At 40.3% G+C, this 25,893-nt stretch overlaps 1 protein-coding gene across 3 annotated transcripts in view; it reads left to right on the top strand.

The window, feature by feature from the left end:
* Positions 1-2,448: 2,448 nt before the first annotated feature.
* LOC145343832 (uncharacterized) overlaps positions 2,449-25,893 on the top strand; it is a 59,087-nt gene continuing 35,642 nt past the window's right edge. For 2 of the 3 annotated variants that reach the window (XM_080190231.1, XM_080190228.1), the window contains exons 1-2: positions 2,449-2,857; positions 11,092-11,187. The gene's annotated coding sequence lies outside the window, so the exon portion shown is untranslated. Of the gene's footprint in view, positions 2,858-6,443; positions 6,516-11,091; positions 11,188-25,893 lie in introns of all 3 variants that reach the window. The other variant, XM_080190230.1, reaches the window with a different exon arrangement.

Here is a 25,893-nt window from a genome sequence, read left to right as displayed (position 1 = left end):
ACAATAGAAAACATTTTTTCTGGTTGTATTACAGCTTGGTGTGGCTCCTGCTGTACTCAAGATTGCAAGAAACTACGAAAGGTTGTGAATGAAGCCCAGTCCATCACACAAACCAGCCTCCCGTCCATTGACTCTGTCTACACTTCCCGTTGCCTCGGAAAAGCAGCCAGCATAATTAAAGAGCCCACACACTGCGGACATACTCTCTTCCACCTTCTTCAACGGAACCTTCTTCCATTGGGAAAAAGATACAAAAGTCTGAGGTCACATACCAATCGACTCAAGAACAGCTTCTTCCCTGTGGCCATCAGACGTTTGAATGGACCTACCTCACACTAAGTTGACCTTTCTCTACATCCCTACTATGACTGTAACACTACATTCTGCACTCTCTCCTTTCTTTCTCTATGAAGGTATGTTTTGTCAGTATAGCATGTAAGAAACAATACTTTTCATTGTATACTAATACATGTGACAATAATAAATCAAATCAAATCAAAGAAAACCGGCCAATTCACAGGGGAGTATCTAGATTCAGTGATAGATCTTGTTAAACCTAAACCACTGTACGAACTTACATCGTGTGCAACAATAGGTTTTGCTAGCCTCAAAACAGAGGTGTTTAAAGGAGTCTCCATCTCTAGTCGGACAGCAGTGGTCTCCAGCAGGAATATGGTGTTCTTGCCTGTCACATTGTTTTAACTCCGCCTTTTCACATTCAAAAGGAACAGGTCACACATAACCAGTGTTGAACAAGTTCTGTTGGTGGAGGAGCACCAAATTTGAAAAAATTAAATGCATGTGAGAATTAAGTTTTCTAACTCACTGGAAGCCAAATAGGAGAAATATACCGAGACAGAGAAATAGAAGGCTACACAGATCAGGTTATTAGGGGCAGAGCAAGGAGAAACAGAGGTCCTTTCAGCTTCATGTGGATTGTCAAAATATAACATTAGTGGTGCACCGAGCCAATGAATCATATAACTATTTGCACTCTTTAAATCCTAAAACCTGATTTAACAGAAGAGGTCAGATAATAAGTTCACCAACTTTGTATAGCCTCAGCACCAGCCTGGATACACCACCACCTTGAGAGAAAGTGGTTAGTGAATCACTGAGATAAAGGCAAAATGCAGCTGTAATCTGAAACAAAAACACAAAACGCTGGAAAATCTGAGCAGGTCTGACAGTATCTGTGGAGAGAGGATAGAGCCAAAATTTCGAGTCAGGATGACCCTTCGTCAGAGCTGTTGTTGTGGTCAATCACTGAGTCTGACTGAGGAGGTTGAAACGGGAGTGGAAGTTTGAGACACTGCATTCCTTCACAGTGGTTAGAGAAATTACCCTCCTCACAGAAGAATCTAGGGATCCAGAAGTCAGGGGCTCAGTTTTAAAAAAGAATAATGATTCAGAGCTCGAGGTTTTATATGAAGCCGGTGTAGACAGTTTCCACAGTAATGATTAAGATAATGGAGAACAAGGAGGAGGCCAATACCCATATTTAGAATACATTGCAGGAAGCCTCTCATGAGCACCTGGAGACTGTAACAGCTTGGGAATTTCTGAAGCAACAAAATCCCAGAATGAATATTGCAGATTTAGAATCTGCCAACTGACTATTTTATCCTTATGTCCAATTTGAAAAATCTTTATGTCAAAGATGAGATGTCTTTATGCTCCTTCTTCTTCATTTTTTTTATATATTCATTCAAGGGATATGGACTTTGCTGGCTAGGCCAGCATTAATCGCCCATCCTTAAATGGCAGACATCCCATCATCAGAACCGTACAGCAAACAACTCCAAAATTTGACTCCTGTTTCCTTTTATCCCTATTTTGTAAACGCATGGAACTGTTTTCATGTAAAAGTTGCTCCATGAATTTTGGCTGCTGATTCACATCAATGTTCAATCTAAAATCATGTCTTGATTATGTTATGGTTGCCAGGGAGGTCTATATAGACTCCATCTAAATCCAACTCCAATTTAAGTTTAATAACACCTTTCCTAAGTCTTGAGAGCATGATTGGGGGTGGAGAGGTAGCATAACTGTTTAAAATGGCCATCCTTCAAACTGCCTGGCTGAAAATGGGTATTTTGTTATTTAATTAGATATGGTGTGGATTTAACACCTTAAAAATGCTAAAATCTGCTGGGTGCTGTGTTTATTTTCCCTCAATGTAATATCTGTTCTAGGTGTTTAGATATTATAGGTTTATAACACACCTAGAATGAAGGTTTCAGTGGCTACACTTGCAGAACTAGACTGTTCCATATCATTCTCTCCAATAGCCCCTGCCTTGGATCTTGCTGGCAGCATTCGCGCGGCCCTGCTTAAAGGGCAGGCCGGGAACAGGAATCTATCCCTGGGAAAGAGGCAGACGTGTGCGTCCGGTTCAAACGTGCTGCAATTATTATTCCTAGACGTAATTGTCGTGCGTTGAAAGTAAAATCGTTTTGGGAATCAGAAAGGGACAGGGAAGAGCCCAAGGCTCCCGCGCACACATTTCTCCACATCCCTTAAATCGCACCAAGCCTCGCATTGTTTTGACTGCTTTGTTCAGTTTGGTTACCTCAGTTCCGCTGGCGCTTGCGGGACTGCTGGCGATTTTTTTCTCTCTCTTCACTTTGACAATCTGAGTGCAGGCATGCGATGACGTTGCAAGCTTTCCGAAGCCAGAGTGCAGAAAGCAAAGCTTCCTTCAGAGGCTGGGTCCACATTCACCCGATGTAAACTGCGGCTCCTTCCTGTACCCCCTGTACCTGAAAGAGCAGAGATAGCCTTGCTACTGCTTGCTGACTGACTGACTGCAGTGTGACTTCGCTCAAGTTGGAGACTTCGATTCACAGTAGAAATGGTAAGTTACGTAAAAAAAAGTTAAGACCTGAAAGTTTTGCCTGGCCTAGTTCAAGAAGTTAATTTACAGAATCTAGGCTGATCACATAAATGCGTCTCTTAGTTGTTGATGTACTTTAATCTTTCAAAAGGCAATCTGGTTTAGTAATCAATTCTGTGTGTATGACATGATAGCAGTTCATTAATGTTTTTATTTTCTACAATTCGCAGTTTCGTAGTATATGCCTTCCCCCTCCCTATTTCCAAAGTAAATATACTAGTATGTTCTGTATAAATCCTTGTTTGGGGTTTATGAGATGTCAAAATTCAAGGACATGTATTCATTGAGTAATTTGACCAACACGCTCATGAGCAAAGACGTTCATATTGATCAGTTGAATATTTCAGATAACCCATACTTGCTCTTCCTCTTATTATACCATGAACATGCCATTTTATCCATACTTGTTGCTGATGCATGGTTAAAGTACTGCTTCTGAGTAATTGGCTACTTGCCTCCTTGCTGTGACATGCGATTGGGTTCTATTGCATCTCATGCTTATCATGAGTTTTTTGTTCATTCATGGGTTGTAGGCATTGCTGCCAAAGGTGGAATTTGTTGCCTGTCTCTAATTGCCTTTAAGAAGGAAGTGGTGAGTCACCTTCTTAAACCGTTCCAGTCCTGCAGTGTGGGTCTGTCCATAGTGTTGTTAGGGAGGGTGTTCCCGGATTTTGACCTAGTGACAGTGAAGGAAAGGTAATATATTTCGAACTCAGGATGGTACTGACTTAGTGAGTTTGCAGATGGTGATGTTCCCTGCTGTCTTTGTCCTTCTAAAAGGCAGAGGTCATTTGGAAAGTGCTGATAAAAGAGCCTTAGTGAGTTGCTGCGGTGCATTTTGTAGATGGTACATTATGCTCCAGTGATGAAGGGAGAAAGTGGTGGTTGGGGTGCCAATCAAGCAGGCTAATTTGATCTGGATGGTGTTGAGCTTCTTGAGTATTGTTGGAGCTGCATTCATCCAGGCAAGTGGAGCATATTCCATCATAATCTTGACTTGTGCTTGCTTAATGGTGGAGGCTTTCAGGAGTCAGGAAGTGAGTTATTCTGTGCAGAATACCCAGTTTCTGCTATTGTAGTCACAGTATTTATGCAGTTTGCCTATAAATAAGTTTCTAATTAATTGTAACTGCAAGGCTGTTGGTGGGGAATTGAGCAATGGTAATGTCATTGATAGTTAGATTCTTTCTTGTTGGAGGTGGGTCTTTGCCTGGCACATGTGACATGAATGCAACTTAATTAGTGAAAACCTATATTCACCAGGTCTTGCTGCATGAGGGCACAGACTGATTTTCTGAGGAATTACAAATCAGACTGGATTCATGTAATAAGTAAATATCCCACTTCTGACCAAGATGTTTGGACCTAGAATCTCCTGCAGCAATGTTCCAGATTTTGGACACTGAGGGATAATTTAGCATAGCCAATCCACCTACCCTGCACATCTTTGGAGTGTGGAAGGAAACAGGAGCATCCAGAAGTAACCCATGCAGACATGAGGAGAACATGCAAACTCCTCCTGGTCACCGAAGGCTGGAATTGAACCTGGGTTCCTGGTACTATGAAGCAGCAGTGCTGACCACTATGCCACCCTTTTTCAATATTGTCCCTTTATTGTAGAAGCAGCCGATTTTGTTGCAGCATGGCTCCGTCATGGTGGTCTCTTGCCAATACATTATGCAAAAATATATGATTCACACGTGAACTCCAAAGTGAGTGGTAGTGTTGGCCTTTAGAACAATGGAAGGTATTATATCCTGACTTCCATACAACTGTTCTTTCCAGCACTGATTACAGGATAACAGTAGTGGGACACTTTGTTTCTTTTTTTGTTCTCTCCTTAACATGTAACTGAGGCCAATTAAGCAATAAGTTTGTACTTGGGTCTTTCATGATCTAGATGATTCACTGCCAGAATGGGCAGTACTTTTACAAAAAAGCCTGGTTTTTAGTGGAACAGTGTTGATTTCTTGATGTTAATAAATATGTTCTGCTTTTAAAGGTTCAGTAACTTCACAAACCACTGTTTGAATAAAAAATATTTGTGTATTTGGTTAAACCTGTCATATTGGGTTCCGTTTTCCCATGTGAATTAATGTTGCTTCTGCAGAAATTCTTGCAGTCATGTCCTGACAGCCAGGTTAATGTCAGTAATTGAAACATTTCTGATGCTCAAATTATAAGGTGTGACTTCCATAATTTGCTGTTTAATGCACATTAGTGCTCAACAGTAGGTGTGGGGATTGGCATTGATGCAAATTTACTCCCTTGCACAATTTGTGTTATCTATTTCCACAGGGGTTGATGAACATGTATGTTTTGAGTATTAATGCAATCAATATTCATCACAGCATAGTGATATACAATCAGGAGGGAGTGCAATGGGAGTCCTCAATGTTGAAGTCTCATTGCATGTCTGAGGGAGGCAAGGAAGCCAGCCTCCTGCTGCTTTACCACAACTGCTCTCCATCATGATGAACTGAACTTCTAAGAAACGCTGAGGGTAGCCTGCATGTAACGTATTCCAGGTGGAGAATCTTAGCATCTATCACCAAGGATGGATTGGTAGCATTACTACTGACCAAATCCTGAATGAAATATCTGCTAACCTGGGCCTGTATTAAGCGATTAGACAGAAAAACTGTCAGATTTTCAATTTGAGATTGAGTCATGACTTATTCAAGACCACACAGGTATATACCATGATTATGAGTGACAATAGATTTATTAAGCAGCACAAGTTAAACTATGTGGTACTTAACATTAGGTAGCCAGTTATCTACAGCGCCAGTCCTTGCCTGCTGGATAGCAGTGCTACCATGTTTTCAAGTGTTCTATTGGCTGACAATCTTTGATTCTTTCTTTGTTGGTGTGCACTAATGTCTCGAAGTGTATTACTTTCATCCTTTTCAGGATACTGGTGCTTTGTCATACTAATATGTTTGAAAATTTGGGTTATATCTTTGTTCCCCACTGACCGCTTAATGATTCAACAAGCTAATGTGATTGAAATAGAATTAGCAACTTTGTGAACTCGCACTTGTTTGTGCTGACCTTCCTCATCTCTGCCATTATTTGTAATGCCGAAAAACATGGCTTTTCAATACTCAAAGGGCGAACGTTTCTCTAACACAAGCACTTATTCAAGTATGTCAAAATCGTATTTAATTATCATATTTACCTATTACATTCAGCAAGACTTCAGTTACTTTTCTAATATTAAAGCAACATGTTACTGCTGTGGAGAAAACATAATTCATCTAAACTAGGGAACTTCTACCTGTGTAAATTAATTTTAATTAGTGTCTGCCACCACTCCAGTTGTTCCAGAACAGCTCCAATACAGGCATCTACCCAACAATGAGGAATATTGCTTATGTATGTCCTGTCCACTGAAAGCAGGACAAGTCCAGTTTGGCTAATTGCCCACCCTGTTCATATATTCAAAATCATCAGTAAAATGATGGAGGTATTATCAACAATGCTATCAAGCAGTAGTTACTTAATGAATAAACTGCTCACTGATATGCAATTTGAGCTCCTCTAGGAATTCTTGGCTCCAGGCTGAATTACAGACTTGATCAAAACATGGGCAAAAGAACTGAATTCCAGAGATAAGGTGAGAGTGACAGCCCTTGACATCAAGGCAACATTTGACCAGGTATAGCATCAAAGAACCCTAACAAAATTAAAATCACCAGAAACTGGGGAAAACTCCCCACTGGTTGGGTCATATCTAACACAAGGAAAGATGGTTTAGGTTGTTTGAGAAATATCATCTCAGCTCAGGGCTTCACTGCTGGAGTTCCTCAGGGAAGTGTCCTATAATCAACCATCTTCATCTGCTTCATCAATGACTTTGCCTCTATCATAATGTCAGATGTGGGGATGTTCATTGATAATTGCACAATGTTCAGTTTCAGTGCAATTCCACAGATGATGAAACTCTGCTTGCAGCAAGATCTGGATAACATTTGTCTTTTGCTGAGAAGTGCCAAATAACATTTGTGCCACACCAAGTGTCAAACAGGACCATCTCCAATAAGAAAGAGTGTAGCCCTCTCCTCCTGACATTCAATGGTCTTACAATGCTAAATTCCCCAATATCAACATCCTGAGGAGACACCATGAATCAGAAACTTAACTGAGTCACCTGATAAATACTGTGGCTAAAATAACGGGTTTTAGAGTGTGTATTCTAAGACGAATACTTGCTTCTGGACTCCCCAAAATTTTCTCCCTCTTCTACAAGGCACAAGTCAGGACTATGGTGGAATGCTGCGTGGATGAGTGCAGCTCCAACACCATGCAGGGCAAACAGCCCTTATGATTGGCATCCATCACCTTAAATAATAATTTCCTCCAGCACATCATGGCTGCTATGTGTATCATCCACCAGAAGCTCAGCAGCAACTCACTAAGATTTCTTCAGCAGCACCGGTCAAACCCTTGGCTTCCATTGCTGGGAAGAACAAAGGCAGCAGATAAAAGGGACCACCACCACCCACATGTTCCATCTCGAGCCCCAGCACACTAGCTTGCAAAAATATCACTGTACTTTCATCATGGCTGAGTAAAAATTTTAGAACCCCAAGCATACCAGCACTGTGAGTGCACCTTTACCAGAAGGTCTGTAGTGCTACCTTTTCAAGGACAATTTTAGAATTAAGGATGATGAATGCTGGCCTTGCTAGCTGTGGCCACATCCCATGAATTTTTAAAAAGCACAAGGAAATACAGTTTGAACCATACAATCAAGTATACCTTTATTTTGCAATAGCAATAAAATCTTTGTAATCTGTTCTCACTTTATTCACTTACCTGTGGACACTTATCTTGACCTCAAGGAATGCAGATGTAATGCTGTGCAATAAATGCGGACCTTTAAACTTTGAGGTGCCTGTGTACAAGGTTCGACTGTTTAATGTGAAGTAGACATTCAAGGTGTTTCTGTAATCTCAGAGTAGGCACACCACCTCCTCTTTTGCACTATCTGGACAAGTTTCGAAGAGGTAATTCTTTTGGCTCCCAAGAGCTTTCTGCTTATGAAACTATACTAACCTTGATTAGCATTTAGCTTTCCCAGCACAGAATACCCAACCTATTGGAAGCAAAACAACATTTTCTGTTTTTTCAAGTCAATCGTGCAGCACCGATGTCATTAATTCTGTTTTAACTAACATCAATAATCTCTCCAAGACTTTTTAAAAATTATTGTTTACATTTAACAAAATTATCCCCTGTTATATCTTGTGCTTGTCAAATTCTTTTCATATGTTGACATAATTTACGCCAGGCTTCTTTGTTCTTTTTTCAATGTTCTTACAAAGCTTAAGGGACTTATGGGTTGCATCACCCTAAGACCTGAAATAACCTAAACAAAAGGTGAATCGATAACTCATAGTAACATTTGTGATGCACAATTGCCCTCGATATATTTGTCTTTTTTTTCAAATCCTGTTAATCATTTAGAATCGTTTTGTTTCCAAACGTGAAGAGCTCTTCCAACACAAGTCCAGATATACTCACCCCTTTGGTTTCAGCATCATCAACTTTAATTTTGCAGCTATTTTGAAATCTGATAACTGTTGTTATAAAAAGCACAGTGTACAGTTTTACAAATTATTGACTGTCATCTGCAGAATTTAGAACACTGATGTCTGCTTGCATGTATTCACAGAATCATATAGCATAAGTGGAGGCCATTTGGCCCCTTGGGCCTTTGCCAGCTTTTTTTAAATTCATTTGTCGACGTAGCATCACTGGCTGGTCAGCATTTATTGCCCATCGCTAATTGCCCAAGGGCAGTACAGAGTCAACCACATTGCTATGGCTTTAGCGTCACATGTGGGCCAGACCAGGTAAGGACGGCAGATTTCCTTTCCTAAAGGATATTAGTGAACCAGATGGGTTTCTACAACAATCGACTATGGTTTCATGGTGATCAGTACATTTTTAATTCAAATTCCACTATCTGCCATGATGGAATTTGAACCCATGTCCCCAGAACAGTAGTTGAGTTTCCTGGATTAATAGTCGAGCAATAATACCACTAGGCAACTGCTTTTCATACCTCCCTGAAAGAGCTATCCAATTGTACCCAAAGAGAGTTGGAAATTGGATGGTAGTTTGCAAGAACAGCACAATCATAGAATCCTAGAAAACCTATAGTGTAGAAGGAGGCCATTTGGCCCATCGGGTCTGCACCAACCACAATCCCACCCAGGCCCTATTCCCATGTCCCCACTTACTTACCCTAGCTGGTCCTCCTGACACTAAGGGTCAATTTAGCATGGTCATTCAATCTAACCTGCACATCTTTGAACTGCGGGAGGAAACCGGAGCACCCAGAGGAAACCCACGCAGTGGGCCAACACCATCCAGCACTCGTCCCTTTGTGGAATGAAGGCCCTATTTGGAGACATTCCACCTGAGCCAGATGTTGGGAAGTTTCCCGATTTGTGCTACCTGCCTTGGGAGCGAAAATCCAAGCCTAGGTTTAAGAACATAATCATTTAAGTGCCAACAAAAAGGAAGCACAATGGAAACAAACACCAGGTACTCATGCATATGGCGTATCCGATTAAAATCTGATTACATTGAATTATTTGTGTGAAGTGTTGCTTCAAAGATTTGAATCTGTTTCATCATCATGAAACATTTGGGCGTTACCTGTGAGATTTAAGGTACCATTTGCAGTGGGTATCGTGCATACAGGATTGTTAGTACAGTGGCAGCCTTTATATGCAAGAGAAGACCTTTGAACAAAGCAAATAAAATTACAGCATAGGAACAGGCTCTCCAAGCCCCACAAACTTTGTGAAAGTTTGTCAAATAGCTACCAGAACCCACATTTTATTGTCCTGTGCAGCGTAGAACATAGAACATTAAGCGCAGTACAGACCCTTCGGCCCTCAATGTTGCACTGACCTATTGAAACCAATCTAAAGCCCATCTAACCTACACTATTCCAATATCATCCATATGCTTATCCAATGACCATTTAAATGCCCTTAATGTTGCTGAGTCCACTACTGTTGCTGGCAGGGTATTCCACACCTTTATTACTCTCTGAGTAAAGAACTTATCTCCGACATTTGTCCTATATCTATCACTCCTCAATTTAAAGCTATGTCCCCTCGTGCTAGCCATCTCCATCCGTTGAAAAAGGCTCTCACTGTCCACCCTATCTAATCCTCTGATCATTTTGTATGTGTCTATTAAGTCACCTCTTAACCTTCTTCTCTATAACGAAAACAGCTTCAAGTCCCTCAGCCTTTGCTCATAAGCATCTTCAGGCTTCTCCTGTCCCTGTGCCAAGGGGCCCTTCTTCCTTCTACGTGACAATGCCAGTGCCTGATGGCCTTCATCCTCCATGTTACTTCCTCCTTGTAGGATGAAGTTGCGCAGAATACAGGACAATGCAGCCACCTTTACATGCAGCTTTATAGGACGGCATCTAAAGTAAAAACAAAAATGCTGGAAAATCTGGGCAGGTACGGCAGCATCTGTGGAGAGAGAACAGAGTCAATGTTTTGAGAGAGCCCCTTCAGACTCTGGTTTATGGTTTGTAATGGCTTAACATTCAAAACGAATACCTGTTGGTGACTGCTCTGGGTGTTTACAGCTCAGTATTGAACTGGCATTTTGGAGTATCATAAAGTTATCAGGAATCATAACCTTGATTAGTAAGGGTTTGTTGATCTGGGTCAAATATTGGAATGGACTGTCATTGATGGTTATAATTGTTTCTGTATATTAAGCAACATTGTTGAGGAGAAAAGTAATTAAATAAAGGTTGAGAGGCTTTTTTATACTCCACTCTTAAAGTTACAAAGCCAGTGCTCAGAATGGACTGGGCAAACCAAAATCCATCCCTTGCTTGCTCCAAAAACTAATTGAATCCAATTCAAGGTCCCCACAGAAGAAACAAATAAGATCCAAGCTAACAAGATAAGGCAGGGTGCCGCATCTTGGGCTTGATCCAAAGATGCTTGATCTTGGTTAAAATTGGCTGAAAAACAGGGTAAGCACACACTGGCTTCTTAAATTGCAGGTACAACTCGGACCCTAACAACCAGAACACTAATACCATGTGAGTAAGTAGATAGTTCAGACGTAGTTGCATAAATATATCTAAATGATGTTATTAGAATGGTATTAAAATATTCAAATCAATTTTCTGTCTTTTGCAGATTGGAGCTCTTTGCATGCATATATTCCCCCAATGAAAATATGCAAAATCGGCAGATATCCCATTTGTGCTGCATCTCCACCCCATTTTCTTTTCGGTAAGGCTCACTTTACTTCCAAAAATCATTTTTAACAGATGGAAAATCTGGGATGAATATCTCTGAAAACCAGAGACCAAGATTTTCAAAACTAATTATAAGTACTTGCAAGTGAAAGAGTTAATGTTTCTTCATAAAACTAGAATCTATGACTCTAGTAATGTCATTGTGAGCTTTCTGGAGCAGAAGATCTGCTTTCTGCATGGCAGATATTTTCTGTGTGTACAGCTAACTGCAGGCTTGATTTTTATCTACTGTTCAGCAACACAGTCGCACTTGGTGTACGCACTATTAAGGCAAGTTAGTATTCATGCAAGAATGCATTTTGTGTGATAAATTTATATGCTAAGAATGTGTAAGTAATGATTAAAAATTCTTGCATGATCTCAAAATTTTACCTTGAAGGAATTTCTGATGACATTTTATGTTTAGATGTCAGGGGCATTGGAAGATATAGTTGTATCTTGGAAGAAAGAACTGCTGATATGCCAGGGATAGGTGTGGTGTAGTCCACTGAGAGATAGTACAGTGCAAACTGACCATATAATTTTCTAGCTGGCTTTAATGATAGCCGTGGAAGATGCTTGGGTGATGACTCTGACCTCTTTTTCTTAACCCTTCTCATTTTGGAGGATGCTGAGATGGAGTGTTCCTCCATAATTCCAAGTCCAATCTGGGATAACAGATTATACTGTCCATTAATTTTCTGTAGCATTTACTCATATATTATAGTCAATTAACCATGAGACTGTTTAATAACGTAAAACTTAGTGTAAGCTAAGGATTATTTTGAAGCAAATGGAAATTCTTTCTTTACATAGCTTCTGTGTGTGTGTGAGCACTACCCTTTAGAACAGAATAATTGATTGAAAATTGCCAGCAGCCCTGGTGGTTGAACAATTGATGCTGATAACTACAGCTCCTCTGTTAGGTTCTGGAACCATATTACAATTACAATTATGGAATCAAAAGGAATGTAAAAATGCACATCTAACTATCCATTTTTACCTCCACCCAAAATACAAAAGCCCACTTGGATGCAGCATTTGACATTCAAGACATCAGTACTATTTAAATGTGACTAAATTGATTTATCCAAATTCGCACAATTTAAAAATTATTGCTTGGTGTTCTCTCTGGTCCTTTAATTCCATTTATGAGTAGCATTTCACTGAGAAACTTCTATCAGGGATAACAGATTACATTGTCCATTAATTTTCTGTCGCATTTGCTCATATATTATTGTCAATTAACCTTTAGACTGTTTAATAACCTAAAGCATAGTGTAACCTAAGGATTATTCTGATGTGATTGGAAATTTTTTTTTTGCATAGCTTGTGTGTGTGAGTTATGAAGTCCAGACAGCAAGATATTTAACTTGCAGTGACTCATTGAATAAATATACCTCACTGTGTGGTACATAACTGGGCACCTCCCAAATCTGAAATAAAAACAAAAAATCCTGGATAAACAGGTCTGGTAGCATCTGTTGTGCGAGAAACAGAGTTAGCTTTTTGAGTCCTTATAACTTTTCTTCGGAACTGGAGTAGAAATATGATGGATTATATGGATTTAGAAGGTGGAACAGAATAAAAGGTGAGGGATTGGCAAAGATGTTATGGACATGACAAAGGAAGTATTAGTGGTAGCATTGAAGACTGAAGAAAGTGCTGATAGTGGTATATAGGTATGATAGCAGAATGTGTTAATAGGAGAACAAAGGTTGGTACTCAGTGAAAACAAAACTAAAGAACAAGTGATAGATGGCCCAGAGAGGGATGGCAGCTTATATTGGGACAAACAGAAAAAAGGGGGTCAAGATGGAGGAGAAAGTTCACACTCTATGGTTGTTGAAATTAACGTGGAGTTCAGAAGGCTGCAACGTGCTATTCGGAAGATGTCTCGCAAATTTCAGTTGTAACAGCAGTAAAAGTGTCATAATTATTTGAATTAGCTGACTACATACATTAAAATATTAACCAAAGTTCACACTACTAAATCATTGTCTTCTGTAATGGAACATGTGCAACGGGTGAGGCCAAACTCTGATCCGCTTTCCCATGATCAGCAGCTCACACATACAAATCTTAAGTTGCCACAAGGTCCTTTCCACCTGATGCATTGTCCTAAGCTTAAACCATCTCTTTCGAAAGGAGAGGAAAATTGGAAGAACCAAAGATGTCTAACTTGGTCATATGAATTCTGCACAAGCTAAATGAAAAACAAAATAGTGTAAGTACTGGAAAATGTGAAAGATAAACACCAAGTCATTTTCAATCACAGAAAATTGTGTTTCAAGGCCAACGTCTCAGAAAATACGAAGATTTCTTGATTTAATTCCATTTGGGTCTGTGAATCTGAATGTTTGGTAACAGTAGCCTTTGGTTTTAAGCATGAGTCTTTTAGCCTTGACCATTCCATTGTTAATCATGAAAAGACACAAATAGATCTTTTGGGTATTTGTTCACTAATTGAGGATTACGTACATATGAATTAAGAGCCCCTTGAGCCTGCTCTGTCATTCAATAAGCTCATGACTGATCTGATTCTAACATCAGCCCCACATTTTCATCTACCCCGATGACCTTTCTCCCCTTGTTAATCATGAATCTATCAACTTCTGCCTTAAAAATAATCAAAGACTGCTTCCACTGCCTTTTCAGGAAGAGAGTTCCAGAGATTCAGCCAAAAGAAAGGCTTTACAGGTCTTACTTGCCCATAACGGTGCTAATGGACGAAGCATTAGTGGTTGGAACATAATGGCCTCAGCAAGAGAGAGGCTGTTTACCAACCTGAAAGCAATGTCCCCTAGAACAAAGGAATCCTGACTCCAGTTAATCACGTAAATTCCATCCTTGGGATCATACACCCTGTGTCTAACATTGAAGAGACATGACCTGTCCCAAACTTCATTGCCATATCATCCTGTGGAACTAAATTCTTGCAGTTACTGTTTGACCTCCAATGTGAACAGAACTTCAGGCAACAGCCTGTATTGTCTATCATCATGCTGGTGCAGCTGAAAAAACACTGACCCTCATCAAACCTGCTAACAGCTGGAACCTTGGAACTTGCCCCTCCAGACCAACTGACTCTGCGTGCTTGCTCTTGTTGTGATAATCACATTCTGGAAAGATGGAGCATTCTATGACCACTCAACCTCCCCTCGGAAGGAACGTTACAGTTGACTTCTGATTCAGCACTCTGGACACATGTAAAACCGATACTTGTATTTTACTGTGGTCATGCTGGGGATATGTTAGGGAAATGATTTCGAAACTTATCGATGATACAAAGATTGGAAGCGTTGTCAACTGTGATGAGGATAGTCAAAAGAACATAAACATGTTGGGGATCTCATAGAAACTTATCATATTCTAACAGGGTTAGACAAGGTAGATTCAGAAAGAATGTTCCCAATGGTTGGGGAGTCCAGAACTGACGATAAGGGGTAAACCTTTTAGAACTGAAGTGAGGAGAAATTTCTTCACCCAGTGTCTAATAAATGTATGAAATTCAGTATCACAGAAAGTAGTTGAGGCCAAAATGTTTGTTATTTCAAGAAGGAATTAGATGTAGCTAAAGGGATCAAGGGATATGGGGGGAGTGGGGGGGATCAGGATGTTGAATTTGACGATCAGCTATGATGAATGGTGGAGCAGGCTCTCAGGACAGAATGGCCTACTCCTGTTTCTGGTTTCTATGTTTCAAAGGTGGATTGAGCAGACAAATGACAGATGAAGTTCAATGAAAAGAAGTATCAGGTGATTCAATTTGACAGGAAGAACATAGACAGTGTAAAACAAAGGGAGAAACTCTAAAGGAGGTGCAGGAGCAAAGGGATCTCTGTGTAGATGTACATAAGTCATTGAAGGTGGCAGGGCATGTTGAGAGAGCAGTAAATAAAGCATGTGGTATCTTAGTTTTTATTAATAGGGGCATTGAGTGCAAATAGGGAAGTCTTGTTGAGCTTGTATAAGACAATAGTTAGGCCTCGTTGCAGTACTGCATGCAGTCTGGGCGCCATACTTGAGGAAGGATGTGATGACATTGGAGAGAGTACAGAGGAGATTTGTAAGAATGATTCTGGGATAAAGAAGTGTAGCTATGAGGATAGATTGGAGAGGTTGGGTCTGTTTTCCTTGGAGGAAAGGCTGAGAGGAGATTTGAGCAGCATGGACAAGATAAATAGCAAAATTTCAAGGTGACATCAGTAACTAGAGGGCACAGATTCAAAAGGAGTTGAAGTGATGCAAGCAAAAACTTATTTCACCCAGAGGGCGGCTAGACTCTGGGACAACTTCCTGAGATGGAGGTGAAGGTAGCTTCGATTTGAGGTGTTGAAAAGGAAATTGGACTGCTATCTGAAAACAGTGTAGGCAGTTGTGGGGATAAGGTGGGAGAGAAGGACTCGGTGGATTGCTTGTTCAGGGAGCCAGTGCAGAGTTGGTGGGCCGAATGGCTTTCTTTTGCACTGTAAAGCTTCTATGATTTATTTTCAGATGCTTTCTTCAATGCAAGTATAACACACAAATTACATTAATGACAAGTGTGTCATGCATATCTGAATAAAAATGTCTTAAATAAAAATGGGTTGTCAGACATTTGATGTTGTATTGTGCTCAGGCCATAATTATTTTGCATGGAAATCAGAAACCATTGGAACTTTCTATCTTGGAGCTGTATTTATGATATCTTGCTAGATGACTGGGGTCTTGAGTTGCTATTTGTTCATGAATTATACTACTACCACTTGGCAGGAATGTTTCAGATAAAAGACTAAGCATGATTTGTTTCGTTTTGTTATCAAACTGCTGTGTGGTAGAACTCCAATCTGTTTGGCTGTTTCCTTTCCATAAAATCATGGAATCCCTACTGTGCAGAAAGAGGCCACTCTGCAACAACTCTTCGAAGAATATCCCACCCGGGGGTCCCTCCCCTTTGCCCCATCCCCTTAACCCTGCTCATTTACCATGGCTAATCTACCAAACCTACACATCTTGTGACACTAAGGAGCAATTAGCGTGGCTAGTCCACCAAACTTGCATATCTTTAGATTGTGGGAGGAAGCCGGAGCACCTGGAGGAAACCCACCCACCCAAATGTGCAAACTCCACACAGACAGTCATTTAAGGCCAGAATCGAACCTGGGTCACTGGTACTGTGTGACAATAGTGCTAACCACTGTACCACCACCCCACCTATTTCATAATGAAACCTGTGAGATTTAATACATTTGACTAGCAAGAGATTTTCACATAATTAAGCTTAGTTAAATGAGTTGTGTTAAGAACAAATTTGCTTCAATTTTAAAAAAGTCTATAATACGTATTGTTGACATTGAATAATTAAAATCAGTGGATAATTACTTGTAATCATGTCCAATTTACTATATTACAGATGATCTAGAGGAAGGAGCTCAGATTATGCAATTCCACTTGTCTTTCTGCTCTGTTTCCCGAGTAGAATACTGCATCAGAATGTGTGTAATTAACTCACTGCTCTGCTGCCTTGCTTGACTCTGGAGAAATAGTGACTGACTGAATAAGTAAGATAAAAGATGCACTATCCTAAAACATAACTTTTAATAAATGATCTCAAGTAGTAGAGTATTTTGGTATACTAATACCATAAGATCATAAGAAATAGGAGCAATAGTAGGCCATTTTGTCCCTTGAACCTGTTCAGCCATTCAGTTATATCTTGGCTAATCTGACTGTGGTCTGAACTCCACTGTTCTACCTTGTAGACCAAAGATCTGCTTAACTCAACCTAGAATATATCTAATGACCCAGTCTCATGACACTCCACTAGTCACATCCTTACAACTTGAAAATGCTCCATGCAGCCCTACTTTCTGTTTTCTGTCCATTGACCAATCATCTTTCCTTGTTATATATATCCCCAACTCCTCAGCCCTTAACTTGTGAGTTAATCTTTTTGTGCCTCACAGCGCCAGGGAACCGGGTTCGATTTCGTCCTTGGTTAACTGTCTTTGTGGAGTATTTCTGCATGGTTTCCTCCAGATGCTCTGGTTTCCTCCTGCTATCGAAAAGGTGTGCTGGTTAGGTGGATTGGCCATGTTAATTTGCCCCTTAGTATCCAAAGATGTATAGGTCAGGTGGATTAGTCATGGTAAATGTGCAGGGTTACGGAAGTTGGGGAAGCGGGGTGAGAATCAGTGCAGACTCATGTGCGTTGAATGGCCGCCTCCTGAACTGTAACATTCTGTGGTTCAATGGAGCCTATGGTGTGGCACCTTATTAAAGTTCCTTACTTCTGGTGGTGCATCCTCCTCATCGAGTCTTTCTTTCTTGATGCAGTATATATTTGCTAAGAATTATGATTTACCTCCTTAAATGTCTGCCTCTGCTTATCTGCTGTCTTACCTTTTTAACCTGTTTTCCCAGCCCAATCCTGTCCTGTAATCTTATTTATTTAAATTTGAGATACTAGTTTCTGATCCATGTTTCTCAACTTAAATGTGAAATTCCACCATATTATGATCACTGTTGTCTAGAGTATCCTTTATTATGAGATCATTAATTAATCCTGCCTTATTATACATTACCAGGGCTGAAATAACCTATTCCCTGGTTATTTCCACAAAACATTCTAAGAAATGGTCCCAAATACACTTATGAAATTATCCTTAAGATTCTTTGCCAAGTTTATTTGTCCTATCTATAGGAAGATTAAAATTGCCCATAATCATTTCAGTACCTATCTTAGAAGGCCCCATTATTTTTGATTGAACTCTGTCCTACAGTGGAGTTGGAGTTGGTAAGCCTATAAACTAACCCTACTTGTTACTTCTTTCCTTTGCTATTTCTTATTTCCAACGAACCAAACTAACTCTACATCTTGATCTTGCAAGATAATTTCTCATTCTGGACAGATCTCATTCTTCATTAACAGAGCTACTCCATCTCCTGTTTTCTTCCTATCTTTCCAAAACGTTAAATACCCTTGAATATCTATTTCCAACCTTTGTCAATTTTCAACTGTGTCTCTGTATTAAATCATAACTATTTATTTCTATTTGTGCCATCAATTCATCCAACTTGTTGCAAGTGTTATATGCATTCAGGTAGCAAATCTTTAATTCTGTCTTTTTGTCATTTCTTCCTACTCCGACCCTATTGGTTGGTGCATTCTTAAGATTGTATGTTCTGTCCTTTCCTGTCACACTCCGGTCATCATTAACCATATTGCTACCCTACTTTATCCTTTTTGCATTAAGTTTTCTAAATCCACTCTCATGTGAACCCCTCCCCCAATCCTCCAAGCCCTAATTTTGTTTAACAATTTCTCTAACATAGTTATAGGCCAGCCATTGGTCTCAGCTTGGTTCAAGTAAAGCCTTTCCATCAGTAAACTCCATCTTTCTCCAGTACTGGTACCTGCACTCCATGAATCAAAACTAATTTCTCCCACCTCAATCTGTGAGATATGCACTCAATTCACTGATCTTGTTTACCCTTTGCCTGTTTGCAAGTAGTAATCCAGAGATCATTAGCTTTGTGGTTCTGCTTTTTAATTTAATTCCAAGCTACTCATATTCCATTAGCAAAACCTGTTTTTCAGTGCTACCTACATTGTGGACCACAATTGGGTCCTCTCATTCCCACTCCAAGTTCCTCTCAGGCAACACAGCTTTGGAGACTTAAACCCTCGGCTGCTGAGAACAATGTCTATTCCCTGAACAATACTGCTACTACCATCACTGCTACTGCATTCCTATTCCCTGAACAACAATCTATTACTAACTCTATCCCTAACCCTGTGTATTGCAGTGCTGTAGTCAGTTTGCTCATCCTCCCTGCAATGGGTAGCTACCCTGTCTCTGGAACCCACCGAAATTCTGAGCTAAAATTGGAGATTTCAGATGGTCCTGACCCTCTTAGCAGAATAGCTATGCAGGAAAAGTTAAAAGGATTAATTCCAGTTCTAGCTTTTGGGTAATTATAGTACTGATACTCCAACTACCCCGCAGAATCCCTACTGGACCCTCTAACTAGCCCTGCAACCACCAATCACTTTTCTGACCACTGAATAACCCTGACCACTCTCCAATCCCTGACAAGTCAATCACCTCCCCAGACCCCTCCTTGACCACCCAGCCTGGCCACCTGACTGTCCTCCATAATCTGTATAAACACTGTACCTCCCCCCACAGCGGCCAATCCTACCCACTCACCCACTTAGCTGACTAGCTTGTCAATGTGGTTTTGGGCATGTAAACATTGAATATGACAGCTAGTGTTTTCAAAAAGGGGCATTTCTTGGCTACCCCCAATACTCCTGCTCTATGAGAGAAGGACTCCAGGAGCAAGAAATGCTCCCCAATTTCTCAGGAGGCCTGCTTCAGAAGTCCGACCAAGAAATGTGGAACTCCGTGACAGGATAAGTTAATAGGAGTGGAGTGGCAATCCAATGGTGGTTGCCACTCATCAGAAGATTCAGCCCCATGTTACAATCCCTATACAAGTTAAATAACTAAAGACATTACACTGTCAGAAACTTTTTAACCCACATATCCCTGGATTTGTTGCCTTCATGTGGTTGGACAGCAGCCAGATGACTATGTTTGTATTGTAGATCAAGTTGTTTGAAATTGGAACCACTACACTGCATCGCTGGCAAAAAGCTATCCAGTGCTATCATTAAACATGAAAAGCCTTTTGTAAATATCATTTTTAAAGATCCCTTTGTCAGTGTCTGTGTGCAATTGAACTATTTAAGTGTTTAATTTGATATTTAATGGAGAATAGGTTTTTAAATGCAACTTTTTGCAAGGTAAACTAAATGAGAAGTTCTCATCTCAAAACAAGATGATCTTTCAAACTCTACAACTGTACTTGAAAACGCTAGCCTCAAAATTACTGTTGGTGAGATTAGTGATTACTGTCTGATATATGCATATGAAATTTCTCCATCTACTATTTTACCAAAGGTGGTAACCTGTTTAACTTGACTGATTTATTCCTGTGTTCAAAGACAAATTGAATTTGATTTGATTTATTATTGTCACATGAATTAACACACAGTGAAAATATTGTTTCTTGCACGCTATACAGACAAAGCGTACCACTCATTGAGAAGGAAACGAGAGAGTGCAGAATGTAGTGTTACAGTCATAGCTAGGGTGTGGAGAAAGATCAACTTAATGCAAGGTAAGTCCGTTCAAAAGTCTGACAGCAGCAAGAAAGAAGCTGTTCTTGAGTTGGTTGGTATGTGACCTCAGACTTTTGTATCTTTTTCCTGACGGAAGAAGATGGAAGAGAGAATATATGGAGTTTGTGGGATCCTTAATTATGCTGGCTGCTTTGCCGAGGCAGCGGGAAGTGTAGACAGAGTCAGTGGATGGGAGGCTGGTTTGTGTGATGGATTGGGCTACATTCACCACCTTTTGTAGTCCCTTGTGGTCTTGGGCAGAGCAAGAACTATACCAAGCTGTAATACAACCAGAAAGAATGCTTTCTATGATGCATCTGTAAAAGTTTGGTGAGAGTCATAGCTGACATGCCAAATTTCCTTAGTCTTCTGAGGAAGTAGAGGCGTTGGTGGGCTTTCTTAACTATAGTGTTGGCATGGGGGACCAGGAAAAGTTATTGGTGATCTGGAGACCTAAAAGCTTGAAGCTTTCGACCCTTTCTATTTCGTCCCTGTTGATGTAGACAGGGACATGTTCTCCTTTACGCTTCCTGAAGTCAATGACAATAGAAACATGCTGGTCTGCTATCACTGCCAGTGCTAATTTCTGGGTTTTTGTGTATAGTTTCCATATTACAACTTGATAAAATTATTAAAGACTTAGGTATCAAGGTTTGGTAAGAAGCTTTTATCTCAGTGATGCTTTCCATTCTTTTTCTTTAACAACAGCATGTGATCTTGAATTGCCAGCTGGAAAGTTTCATGTCGGCTACATAAGCCATATGGAGTTGCTGAGGCAAATCCTTCATAATCCAGCAGCAATTTAGAGAATTTGCAGATAAGCCCTAATCACTTCATTTCTTTTCACAGAAAAAAAGCAAATGAATTTTAAAAATATTGAGCTAAAGTTCATTGAGATAAAATTGCATGGTTAGACTGCTTGGCCATTTTCACAGTACCGGCTGGTTAATTAGAACCCCAGAGACAAGATTTATGTCATGTTACACATCGGTCATAGTCATTCTATTTAGAACCAGTTTACGGTTCTAAATTCTGCTTTCTGCACTCTGCTGACACCTACCATACTCAGGACTTGGCATTTAAACTTGGCGTAGTAATTAATTGAACTAATAATTATGGGTGACATGGCGGACAGTGGACAACTGCCTCACAGCGCCAGGAACCCGGGTTCAATTTCAGCCTTAGGTGACTGTGTGCAGTTTTCATGTTCTCCCTGTGTACTTTAGTTTCCTCCCACAATTCAAAGATACGCGGGTTAGGTAGATTGGCCATGCTAAATTGCCCCTTAGTGTCAGGAGGATTAGCACAGTATATACATGAGGTTACAGGGCAGAATTGTTGTCTGTGTGGGCTCTATGGGTCTAATGCCCTCCTTCTACATTTAGGATTTCTATGATTCTATCTCCAAAGATGAGCATTCCCTTTTGAAGTAAAGAATATAACCACTGATCTGTCCTACAAACAAAAAAGTCATATGTTAGATTCCTGGCTTGTGGTGAGTCAGCTGACCAAACTGGAGCTGGCAGTTGAAACACAAGAATTGGTGCCTTGTGCCCCGGCAAGGATCCCACCCATGTTAGGAATACAACAAGTGCCGTTAGACACTGAACATATATGTAGATATGAAGTGAGAATAGTTTGAAGCTCAGATGTGATGCTGATTATATTTCCAAGCTCATTCATGAAGAGTAGCCACTTGGAGAAGTTACTGGAGAACTACAATACTGTGGTTATATATTTCAACAAGGGTAAGATTTTCAGGAGACGAGAAACTGGGGAAGATGAGATCTCTGTCAAAATGTGAAGAAAATTTGGGAAGCTAGGAAAGAAGGATCTTGAATAATACTTCTACAGAAACTCTGCGTTAAAAGGTATTATGGACATCAGGGCAGGGAAAGAGACAAGTAATCCTTTTAATTTAATTGTTTTAACTAAGTGTCATTTACAGCACAGGAGGAGGCCATTTGGCCCATCCAAATCCTTGTGGACTGCCACAATGCAACCTAGTCAACCCCACTTCCCAGTTCAGTCCCTGCAAGATTATGTCCTTCCAGTGTCCATCCAATTTTCTTTTTAAATTATTGATTGTTTTCACTTCCAACATCCTCACAGGCAACAAATTCCAGGACTTATCAGTGAAACAATCCCATATTAACATGAGTTTGGTGAAAGCTTTTTCAATATAATTGCCATATTTAAGTTCTGTCTCAGCTCTACAAAACTTTAACTCAAATCTGTTTGGAAGATTACAATGTATTTGGTTCAAAGGTGACCATTAATAAATTGAACATTATTCAAAAAATACAGTAAAAGCAAAATGTTCTGTCACAAAACAAAAGGAGATTTATTTTGATGATCACCCTAACAGCATCTTTCCCTTGCTGAAATACTTCACAGAAAGTTATAGCTGGTAGATATTTGAGAGTGGCTCATAGACTGATCTTTTACCATTATCTTAATTATCAACAGAGTGTGGGCTTTCAGCTTTGAATAACCAGCACAAACCTGACTCTGGCTTTTATGCTATTCAGGTATTTTCTCCACTTCTTTCATCTTTGTGCCCAACACCTTCCTTGACTGAGAGGCTGCGCTGGAGAAATGCTACCGTGCTATCAGTGTTACTGTCTGAGTAGCACATACACAGTGCACGTTGGCTAGCTGTCTGATCTATTCTGCCACAGTCTAATTGCAGAACAGGCAATTACCCAATGTCCCTTATGACAACACTGTTTCGAGGAGTTTACTGTGACACTGTGTGTTTTGGAACTTCAAAATGGTGCAACTCAAATTCCTGGATTGACCAACATTCACTCATCACATTTTTCAGAAAACAACATTCACTCATCACATTTTTCAGAAAACAATTGCTGAAGATAGTCTTATCAGACATGTACATTGAATGTTCCAGAGGATACCCGCTATCTGTAGATTAACCAACGTAATTACATCCCAAACAACATCAGTGATGCAAATAATAGTTGTTTTGTTCAGCCACTAATACTGTGCATGCTCCTTTAATCAATACTTTGCTTGGTGCTAGGCTGTGAAAGTCAGAGGAAGGCACTCATCTGCTAGACGTCACGCTGTATTTTATCTGACAGACATTTTCTACAATACAGTGACTATAATTTCATGCAGCATCTTCTAGAGTAAATAGTTCACAGGCTAGATTTTTATTGTGGCCACAAACTGAAATTCCATGCACACTCGGGAAGATTAGAACTTTGCATTGGGGCTATGATACTGTGAGCATTGTCACAGCACTAATTACACACAGTGTATGTTTTGGCCAACAGTGAGCTAAGATCAATATCCCCAAATACTGCTGAACCAATAATTTAAGATTGGTATCATGTCAGAAATTTCTGGCTTGTATTGTGAGCAGAAATATTTATCATCCTGTCATGATGTACTTGATTTATAAGCACAAGAATTTCAAATCGAAATCTACACGTTCACAAGTATATTCTTAAAACGCTATTTTACATTCTTTGCGGGTATATAGTAATTTCATTGCAGAACGTGTATAAATTCCCCATGCAAGAAACAAAAGCAACAAATCGTTCCCAGAAATGATCAAACACTTATCAGAATCCTTTACCATTGGCCGCAAACGGGAAAATGAAGCTTTTTCTAAACAGAGTTTCCTGTGCAGTTTTTTTTCTCCTCCTCATAAATATTATATTTGACCCTTAATGACTTGAAGATTCACCACTTAGTGGGTACAGATCCATATGGAATTGCTCCCTTATTCTCCCCATAACGTTCCTTAGTTAATATTGGAGGTTGCCATTCAGATTCTGCCATTGTTACTGTCAGATCATCTGAAAAGGCTTTGCTTAACCAGACTCTTTTACAGTGGGACTGAATTGTGATGATAGGTTTTTGCTGATCAGGTAGGTAGGTGTGTTGACTAAGACGGCTCTTTATAATGAATTAAGCGTAAGAACTCATACAATAACACAATTTTACTGGCAGCTGTGAAGTCCTGACATTGGACCTAAAGTGAGTGATATGACGATATGGACCGAGACGGGGAGGGGAGTAGAAATCAGAGAACGATATAGTGGTATGGTTGGAACAATCTAGTTAACAGCTCACAAGACATATCCCCGTGATTCTCATTGACTTCAGTTTTGCTAGGGCTCCTTGATGCCACACTTAGAAAAATGCCTCCTTGACATCAAGGGCAGTCACTCTCAATTCATCCCTGAGCTCTTCTGTCCCTGTTTGGATCAAGACTGTAGTAAGGTCAGGAGTGAGTGGCCCAGGCCTAACTTGAGTGACAGGGAGCAATTATTATTGTATAAGGTCAGCTACAGCAAGAATCAATACTTGTGTCCCGACCCATTGTAATTCATGTCAATGACTTAGCTGAGGGCTTGATTGTAATGTGTCCCAAGTTTGCTGACCATACAATAACCACAATAGGTGGAAGAGTAAGCATTGAGCAGGAGACTGCAGAAGGACTTACACAGGGTGAGAATATGGCAAATCAAATATGTGGAGAATTGTGAAGTTGTCCAGTTTTGTGGGGAAAATAGAAAATGCTTTTATAAGTGGCGAATGACTGGGAAATATTGAAATTCAGAGGGACCAGGGTGTCCATGTACATTAATCACAGAAGGTTGACATGCACATGTAGCAAGCAATTAGGAAATCAAACTTCAACAATTTATTCCTTACCTAAGAAAGCTTATACTTGTCTTTGAAGGAATACAACAAAGATCACTGGACTGATTCCACCCCCACACACACACACACCCCCATCCACCACCCATCCCTTCTCCAAATTGGTTTCTCCCTGACCTCTGAGTCAGCTTTGCTTTCCTGTGGCTATGGCCTATCTCGATCTTCTGCCAGCTTCCCTGTCCACTCGCCTTTGTTCTCTGACTTGCCTAGGACTTTCAATACTGGCTTTGTCATTATTCCCTGCTAGTCTAATGATGAGCTGGTTCCTTAATGCATTGGCTGCTGATAGGCTGACTAGTGCTCCTATCAGGAATCAACATAGTGCAAAAACCAATTGGACAAGCTGAAAGGACCGCTTTTTTCAAATTCATAACAGCTGGATCTGCCACAGAGCCCCTGGATGAGTCCTACGGGATTACAACGTTCCACGGAACCAAATTTGGGAAATCATAGAATTCCTACAGTGCAGAAGGAGGCCATTTGACCCATCAAGCCTGAACCGACAACAGTCCCACCCAGGTTGTTTCCCTGTAACTCCGCGTATTTATCCTGCTAATCCCCCTGACACTAAGGGCAATTTAGCATGGCCAAGCAACCTAACCTGCACATATTTAGATGTAAGAGAGAACCTGGAGGAAACCCATGCAGACATGGTGAGAACATGCAAACTCCATACAGACAGCCTACTGAGGCCAGAATTGAACCCAAGGTCTCTGGCACTGTGTTGCAACAATGCTAATCACTATGCCACCATGCTGCCCTGGAGTGTTAAAGAAAGATGTGATCTCATTAAAACATATAAAATGCTTCAAATGCTAGCCAGGAAAAGGACTATGT

This window comes from Carcharhinus amblyrhynchos, chromosome 6, assembly GCF_965287045.1.
Source record: "Carcharhinus amblyrhynchos chromosome 6, sCarAmb.v2.hapA, whole genome shotgun sequence".
NCBI lineage: Eukaryota > Metazoa > Chordata > Chondrichthyes > Carcharhiniformes > Carcharhinidae > Carcharhinus > Carcharhinus amblyrhynchos.
Note: the sequence above shows the minus strand (reverse complement) of the source record. Positions and strands in the feature narration are given on the sequence as shown.